Genomic DNA, 9,492 nt, shown 5'->3' on the forward strand with positions numbered 1-9,492 from the left:
AATGTTCAAATATTTGTTTTAAATCTCTTAGATTATTACTGCGCTTTTTGGAGTATACAGTTATGTCATCTAAATAGATTACCACTGATTTGTTTACCAAACCTTTGAAATCTATATCCATGGCTCTTTGAAATGTTGCACTAGCATTGATTAATCCAAATGGCATCTTTTGATAGGCGTAGGTTCCCCATTTGGTTCTAAATGTAGTCTTCAGCCGGTCATCTAGGTGTACTAGAATCTGATTATAACTTGAAAAGCCATCCAGGAAAGACATTAGTTCTGAGCCTGCAACTGATTGCAATATCTGTTCCATTGGGGTCAATAGAAAGTTGTCCTTTTGGTAATATTTATTGATATTGCAGAAGTCTATACATATTTGAATATCACCATTCTTTTTTCTGACTAGGACAAGGTTGGAGACCCACTTGGAATGTCTGACTAGAAAAATAATCTTGGCTTTCAAAAATTTATTCAATTCAAACTTAACCTGATTTTATAAATTGGGATGAATCTTTCTCAATTTCTGTTGCATGGGTTTTTCATCAGATGTCGTGGGGATGGTATGTTGAATTATAGTAGTGTCATATGTTTTAAGATATTCATAGTTCCAAGAAAATACATTCTTATATTTCCTCAACAATTGTATAAAGGCTGATTTTTCATATGATGTAAGACCAATACCTAGATTGTTTTTTTGAGGTTTAAGGTCATTTCCTAGATTAACCAATTCACGCCTTAGAGTTGAAGTCTGAAGTTTTGAGTTGGTCGGTCTTTTGAATCTATCCTTAAGGTCATATAAGTCTTCCAGCTTAACAACAGACTTAGGTATAGCATTCATTGTTGTGTCTTGCTTAAGCTGGCCATCATGTTGATCTTCATCAATTATCTGGTCATCATAAGAACCTTCTGATGTCAAAAAGCTTATGATATCTAGATCGTTGTTAAAGACTCACCAATTGATGACATTGTCGGGAATAGAAGGCCTAAAAATCAATTCAATAGAAAAGCGATCGGGCTGTAATCTCCTGGTGGAATGAGCTTGGAGGTCACATTGGCCAAAAAATCAGCACTTGCGTTTTGGAGTCTTGAGATAGGGGAAATATTAAATGCTGTAAAGTGAGAAGTGAGGTCTTAAACTAATGATCGATAATGTTTCAAATGTCTGGACAAATAGTGTATAGTATTTCTTACCTATTTTATCACAATTTATGAATCCCCAAACACTTGTAGGTGTTTGATATTAAGGTCGATGGCCTTATGCAGGCCTTGGACTAACGCTTCATATTCAACAGTGTTGTTTGTAAAATCAAATTCAAGTCTGCATGCTAACATAATTTTTTTTGCTTCTGGGCTAACTAATATGCATCCTGCTCCTGCTCCATCGTTGGATTTAGATCTGTCCAAAAATAATTTCCAAAATAAAGAGCTAACTATAGGTTTATCTACAAAATTTATACACTTAGAAGTATCTATTTGAAAAAAGTTTTCAACTTGCGATACAATAGAATTTTCCAAGAAAGGTGAAGTATTTGCATTGAAATTTCCTACAAATGATTTGACTGAGTAGTTTCCAATGATATTTTTGCTATACACGATTGGTTCATTGTCTCCTTCTAATTTTGTAACAATATATTGTTGATTTTTTTCGCGATCAACCCTTATTTGATTTGGATTGCCATTATATGGAAGCCACATGTGAGACCAGTCAGTAACAAAATAACCATGGAGCTTCTCTGACCAGTTTCTACTAAGGATTAAGCCATAGAACTCGAGAATATCAGCTACAAGAATGTTAATGACTTGACACACTTTAGGGTTTGATGAAAGTCTAATGGTAATTTGATCAAGTTCCCCTATAACTTCAACTTGGGATCAGTCTAACTACACAATGCGCACAACGAATTTTTGAGGCTAAACATTCAATTTTGTGCAAACTGTTCTTGGTAAAATATGAGATGAAGCTCCAGAATCGACTAAACATTTGTGTAGATTTTTGTTGAAAATTTCAAAATTCAACAAAAATGGAGGAGTGTGGGATTTAGATCTTCCTCCTATTAGAGAAATATCGGTAGGATCGATTCTGTCTAGTGAAGTACTAGGGGGTCTTTCCATTTCTTGGGCAGCTTGTGAGAGTACAATGGTAGGAAGAAGCGAAGTAGGAACCACTTTGAGTTCTTTGAGTAGAAGCTTTTGTTGATGTTTCAACTTGCTAAGCTCATGAAAGGTAATGTTTTCCCTAGCCTTTTTGATATCATCCACAATTTTATATTCCATTTCATCGGATACTATCAGGGTATTGGCTGGAGGTGAAGAATTTGATTGAAGAGGAGTGGTTTGGGTAGATTAGATGGAGACTTCTTACTTAGAGTTTTGTCCTTGGGAGACAGAGTTGATACCTTCTTCTTTGGATTTGTTTGAGGTGAATCAACAAAGCCTCTACTTCGGGTTGCAACAAGCAGTGCTTCTTGTGTTTCTTCATTAGGAAGGATAAAATCCCACATCCCTTGTAACTTGACCACTTCCTCATCATTTGTTTGTTCTTCAGTTGTTGAGACTTCATCTTCCTCTCCATCCAATTCAACAATCGATATAGCATTTGGAGGCTTAGAATGTAGGTTTTAACCCCACACAAAAATTACCTACATACGAATTCTAAAACAAAGAAAATAAAAAATGCGAGACCATAACACATAAAACACATATACACAGATATTTTCCCCTAGATCCCAAAACCGGTAGTACCAAATTGATTTTTCATTATGTTCCTTTCAATGTTACAATACATATTTATACATGCTGAAGCATCCAATACCATGGACTGAAAACCATCATGTCCAAAACCATGGACTGAAAACCATCGCATCCAAAACCATGTGCGAAAATCATGCACAAAACCATAGGTAGTATGCCCAACCTAATATAGGGTCCAGTTTTTTTTTTCCTGAGGCACTGCCCCAGACCCCATAGAGGGGGGCTACCATCCCCCCTCAAACCCCCCGGACAGAGGGGGTTGTTGCCCCCCCTATGACCCCCTCGCTGTGCAATCAACGCAACAAAGGGGGGGCTCTGCCCCCCCTCTAATCCCCCAATTCACTACACCGGCTAGTCGTGGAAAGAATAACACAACCCAACATTCTCCCACTTGTTGTTTTCATTCCATAGGGGGCCACAAGAGAGCTTAGTCATTTATCCAGCCCTGCAACGCCCATTTTTTCTCTACACCAAGAGAACTTCTCAGAGCTCACAGATTTTTTCAATGCATCTGCAGTATTCTTCAAAGTGTCCACCTTTACCAGCAACACCTTTTTGTCTTCTATCATATCCCTCATAAAGTGATACTGAACATCAATGTGCTTTGTCTTTGAATGATATGCAAGGTTCTTTGCCAAGAAAATTGCATTTTGGCTATCACAATCTATCCATATGTTGGCATTATGATTCTGGTATGGCTCTATGTTACAGGTGTTGTACTTGATGGCAACTCTCTTATGTGGCAATGCTCTGTTCAGGCTCTCAAAATATTGGAAAATAAGAGGTACGCAGGTACATCATACAAAAGCTACGGACCCACAGGAATATCATAGATAAAGTGCGTACATACCCGCAGGTTACCCGTTCATGAGGTGCGGACCCCCAGTTCACTCACTTCAAGGCAGAGAAGCGTGCTCACGTGGGGTTTCTTATGTTTGGCTCGTGGTATTTATCCCACTATTCTTGATTCTATGGTTTTGGCCTGTGGTATAGGATCTAATTTAGCCCCGGTTTGGATCCCTTGTATTGGTTATTGATGGTTTTGTCCCATGGTGTGAATAAGGGCTTGACTATAAATAGGGAAGGAGATCACTTGGCTAAAGTACCTTTTGCAAATTGAATATCTTAAGATCTGAAATATTGGGTTATCGGTTTAAAAGCTTGATCCATATAAAAGTGAAGTTGAAAGTGAATCTATGAAGTGTGATCTCTCGGGCGCATGATCAGATTTGGGCATCTGACTATCTATGGCACACTGGTGGACTGCCAATTTGGCCCTAATCAGAGGTTCGCAAGTGATTAACGGTGCAAGTGCGGGGGTACGCACAGCAGAAGAAGGTGTAGTGTGTGGGTACGCACAGAAGAAGAAGGAGCAGTGCGTGGGTATGCAGCGCAACAAAAGTCCAGGTGCGGTGGTTCGCAGTAAAGAGAAAGCAGAAGCGCGGAGGTACGCTGTGCGACAGAAGCCACATGTGTGGAGGCACAGTGAAAGTACGTGGCGCGATAGAAGCAGTGGGTGTGGGGGCACAGTATAGGTACGCGACACATTTAAAGGAACAGTGCGTGTATACGCAGTGCAGTTCAAGGCTCTCTGCGGGGATACGCAGAGGTGCAGAAGGTGAAGTGCGTAGCAATGCATGCCAGATAAAGAAAAACTGTGGATCTGTATTAAGGCATTTATTTGACTGACTTTTCTCTGTTGATAAGGTGTTCTGAGTTTAGTTTACTGTTACTATTGATCTGGTTACTGCAGTTGACTGAGTGATTTACTTGTACTTGATGATCATTTGATTTTCATGGATCCAGTTTGAAAATTTATGAAAAGTGGTCCTTGAAAGAAAAGAAGTAGGGGGTTGTAGCTCCCTTCCAGGAGAGACTAGAAAATGAGAGAGAGAGTTGTAGCTCTCTGCAGGTTGCAGCCTGCGTACTGGTAAAGGACTGCACTAGTACAAAATCATTGTAAAAGGAGTTTCTAATTGAAAAAGATAGAGACATATTGCAGCAGGTGGTTTTCACCCACATTGGGTTTCCACCTTACATCTGGTGTTCTTTGGTGTGACTATCTGTTTTTCTTGTTCATGCTCATTGTTTTATGGTACTGACATACAAGAATAATTCAAAGTATAAATAAGGAAGATTTATTAAAAAGAACTTGATAATACTGATTCACCCCCCCCCCCTCAGTGTTATTTCCAACAATTGGTATCAAAGCCGCTCCTTCAGAGAAGCTTGATCGCTTGAAGGAAGATCATTCATCATGAGCAATTACGAGAGGGAAGCATCAATCAGGCCACCAATTTTTGATGGGACAAACTTCAATTATTGGAAGGTAAGAGTTACTGCCTATCTTCAATCTCTTGCTACAGAAGTTTGGGATATCATAGATACAGGCTACACTTTTCCTTCAGCTACTCCTACAGAATCGGCCGAGAAGAAGAAATATGAAACAAATGCTAAAGCAGTCAATACTCTGTCGGGATGCTTATCTCAAACAGAATTCATGAACGTTATGCAATATAAATCCGCAAAGGAAATATGGGACAAGATTGTCTTGAGCTACGAAGGAGATGAACAGGTAAAGCGTGCTAAACTTCAAACCCTCAGGATTCAGTATGAGAATCTCAGAATGTATAATGATGAAAGTGTGGCTAACTATTTCCTTCGGGTAGACGAGATTGTTAATTGCATGAAAAACTTGGGTGAAGAAATAAAAGAGGCTATTGTGGTTGAAAAATTTTTAAGATCATTGTCCCCCAAGTTTGAATCTAAAGTGTCTACAATAGAAGAAAAGGAAAATCTACGAACTCTTACTATGTCTCAGCTACACGGAATTCTAACTACTTATGAAATGAGAAAAGGAGGTCCATCAGACAGGAGAGAAGCTACTTTCAAGGCTTCAGGCAAAGGAGACTACTATGAAGCAAGTCACGCGCCAGAAGAAGAAGAAGAATCAAATTTTGTCAGAAATATTCAACGGGGTACTGGAAGGTTCAGAGGTAAGTTAACTTTTAAATGTTTTTCTTGTGGAAGAGTAGGTCATTATGCTGCGAAATGTCCTCATAAGGATAAGATTGACAAAGGAAAGGAATCTGCTAGATGGAACAAGAAACAGAATGCAAATAATAAAATCTACTACACTCATGAAGATAGTGATGGTCTATCAAATAGTGATGAAGATGAACGAGGTAATGACTATAAACTTTTAATGGCATTTGAAGATGATGATTACATGGATGCTATAGATGTGGATAGCCTTTATGAAGAAATTTCTAGACTCAAGAGATGTATAGAAGAAAAGAATATGATCATTGATACTCTACAATTTCAAATTGATGAAAAGGAAAAATATCTTGAAAAATTAGAAGGTGAAATTGTTGGTCTTAGAAAAGAGATTGAGAAAACAAAGGCTATTAATCTTAAGTTTGTCAAAGGATCTGAAACTCTGGATGAGATCATCAATGTACAGCGTTCTCCACTAAACAAGACGGGTCTGGGCTATAATGGAGAAACTTCTCAAGCATCCACCTCAAGAAGTTATCTTGATGCAGCAAGAAGGAATGAGCAAAAGCATAATGGAGATCACCAGGTAAAGCAGGGACAAATTGCAAACAAAGACTATCAGGGGCAATCTGTCTCAAGGGTGAACAAAAGCTACAACCAGCCATAGGTAAAATCTTCTCAATTTGGTTCAAGAATGGATGACAATAGAAATTACAATCATTTGGCCGGTAGATTTGATAACCGCAGAAGTTTCTTCAATGGACAATGTTTCTCTTGCCATAACTTTGGTCACAAAGCAGCTCAATGTGTTGCATATAAAACAATCATGACTAGAGAAGCTCAAAAACAAAGAAGTATGACCGGGATTACAAAAAGGACCTATAACAACTTTTCGGCTCTTGAAAATGAAGTTGAATGTTCTATTTGCAATAACTTTGGTCATGAAGATTCTGAATGCAGGAGCAGGTTTCAGCAGAAAAAGGAACAAGCCTCAAGCACCAAAACATGGAGAATAAAGGAACCACAAACAGAAAGATGTGGGATAGCATTTTATGCAGAGGGATAGGAAAATCTATGGTACATTGACAGTGGATGTTCGAAGCATATGACAGGTGATAAAGAAAAACTTGAATCATATTCTGCTTTAGAAAAGGGAAAGAAAGTTTCTTTTGGAAATGATACTCCTGCAGCTATAAAAGGAAAAGGCACTGCTCAGTTAAAAGAAAAGTTCAAAGCTGGAAATGTTTTGTATGTTGATGGATTGAAGCATAATCTTTTGAGTGTCAGCCAGATGTGTGATCAAGGAACCGAGGTGATATTTAGATCAAATGGATGTCTTGTTCGTGATCTTGATACAGGTAAAACAATGATCAAAGGTGAAAGAACTCCAAATAATCTATACATATTTGAAGAAGCACAACAACAATGCTATCTAAGCAAGGATGATGAACACTGGTTATGGCACCGAAGGTTGGGGCATCTAAGATTTTCACAAATAAGGAAAGCATGCAAATATCAGGCAGTTCGTGGTCTTCCAGATATCAAAATTCCAGACAACACCATATGCAAATCATGTCAGTTTGGAAAGCAAACCAGAACTAACTTTCCGGAGAAGGAAGGATCAGCTAGCATGCCTCTTGAGCTAGTACATACATATGTATGTGGTCCATTCAGGAAAAGGACACCTCGAGGAGAAGAATACTTGATATTATTCATTGACGATTTCTTCAGGTTTGTCTGCTTAGGACTTATGAAGCACAAAGATGAAGCATTCGAAAAATTCAAATCCTTTAAAGCCTTGGTTGAAAATGAATCAGGATACAAAATTAAGTGCCTCAGATCCGATAGAGGTGGGGAGTTTACCTCAAATGAATTTTTCAATTTCTATGAAGAACATGGGATAAGAAGAGAATTATCTACAGCTAGAACTCCTCAGCAAAATGGAGTGGTGGAAAGAATGAACAGAACAGTCCAACAAATGGCTCGTGCTATGCTTGATGAGTCTGGAACTCCCGCAACTTTCTGGGGTGAAGCAACATATGCTGCGGTTGTTATTCTCAACAAAACAAATGTCCGGGTGAACAACACTCAAACCCCTCATGAGCTCTGGTATGGTGAGACTCCTTCGGTAAAGCACTTCAAAATCTTTGGGAGCAAATGCTATATTAAGAATACTGATGAGCAACTTGGCAAACTTGAACCTAGAGCAGATGAAGGCATTCTTCTTGGTTATTCTCCACACAGCAAAGCATACAAGTGCTACAATAAAAGACTTGGAAGAATTGTTGACAGCATTGATGTAGTGGTTGATGAGAAGGGATACATTCCTAGGCAAGTAAATCATGAAGATATCGAAGAAGATGAAGACTACCCTCAAAGACAGAATGATGAAGAAAAAGAACCTCAAGAAGAACTAGAGGAGCAGATAAGGATAGAAGAGAAGATTCCATCCAGATATGTTCAGAAGAATCATCCAGAATCTCAGATTTTGGGGCAGAAAGAAGCAGGTGTTAAAACAAGAAGAACAATTGCAGAAGCTTCAAGCTATTTGGCATTACTCTCTTCCACTGAACCACAAAATGTGAAAGAGGCATGCAAAGATGAATGTTGGGTCAAAGCAATGGATGAAGAAATTGAGTAGATCGAAAAGAACAACACTTGGGATTTGGTTCCTAGACCAAAGGATAAGAATGTTATAGGGACAAAATGGGTCTTCAAAAATAAATTGAATGAAAATGGAGAAGTAATTAGAAACAAGGCCAGACTTGTTTGTAAAGGGTATGCGCAGCAAGAAGGAATAGATTTTGAAGAAACTTTTGCTTCGGTTGCAAGACTTGAGGCCATTCGAATGTTCCTTGCTCTCTCAAGCTTTCAAAACTTCAAAGTATTTCAAATGGACGTGAAATCAGCCTTTCTGAATGGAGACTTGGAAGAAGAAGTATACATTGAGCAGCCAGATGGTTTCATTCTTGGAAATGATCCAAATCTTGTATGCAGATTGAAAAAGGCTCTCTATGGTCTCAAACAAGCTCCAAGGGCTTGGTACTATCGTTTGGACAAATATCTTCATCAACAAGGTTTTTCAAAAGGATCAGCAGATAGCAATCTTTATATAAAAGTTGAAAACGACAAATTGCTAATACTTGTTGTGTATGTAGATGACATTATCTTTGGCAGCAATGAAGAACCTATGAGTAAAAGCTTTGCCTTGGTAATGCAGAAAGAATTTGAAATGTCCTTGCTGGGAGAACTGACATATTTTCTTGGTTTGCAAATCCAACAAAAAAAAGGAGGGATCTTTTTGTCTCAAACCAAGTATCTCAAGCAAATTTTGAAGAAATATGGCATGGAAGATGCAAAACCAGTATGTACACCCATGGTCACAAGATGTAGCCTCAGCGAAAATGATGAATCAGCAGCAGTGCATCAACCAACCTACAGATCTATGATTGGAAGTCTACTTTATTTGACAGGTACCCGACCAGACATAATGCATGCAGTAGGAATAGTTGGAAGATTTCAGGAAAATCCAAAGGAAACTCATCTTCAGGAAGTAAAGAGAATATTCAAATATCTTCAAGGAACTCAAAACTATGGCTTATGGTATCCTAGAGATACAGATCTCACACTTCATGCTTATACAGATGCATATTGGGCTGGAAGCATGGATGACAGGAAGAGCACAAGTGGTGGTGCATTCTTTATGGGTTCAGATTAGTATCTTGGTTCAGCAAGAAACAG

This window comes from Pinus tabuliformis, chromosome J, assembly GCF_031772625.1.
Source record: "Pinus tabuliformis cultivar Carrire ecotype Pingquan chromosome J, CPIR1, whole genome shotgun sequence".
Classification (NCBI taxonomy): Eukaryota; Viridiplantae; Streptophyta; class Pinopsida; order Pinales; family Pinaceae; genus Pinus; species Pinus tabuliformis.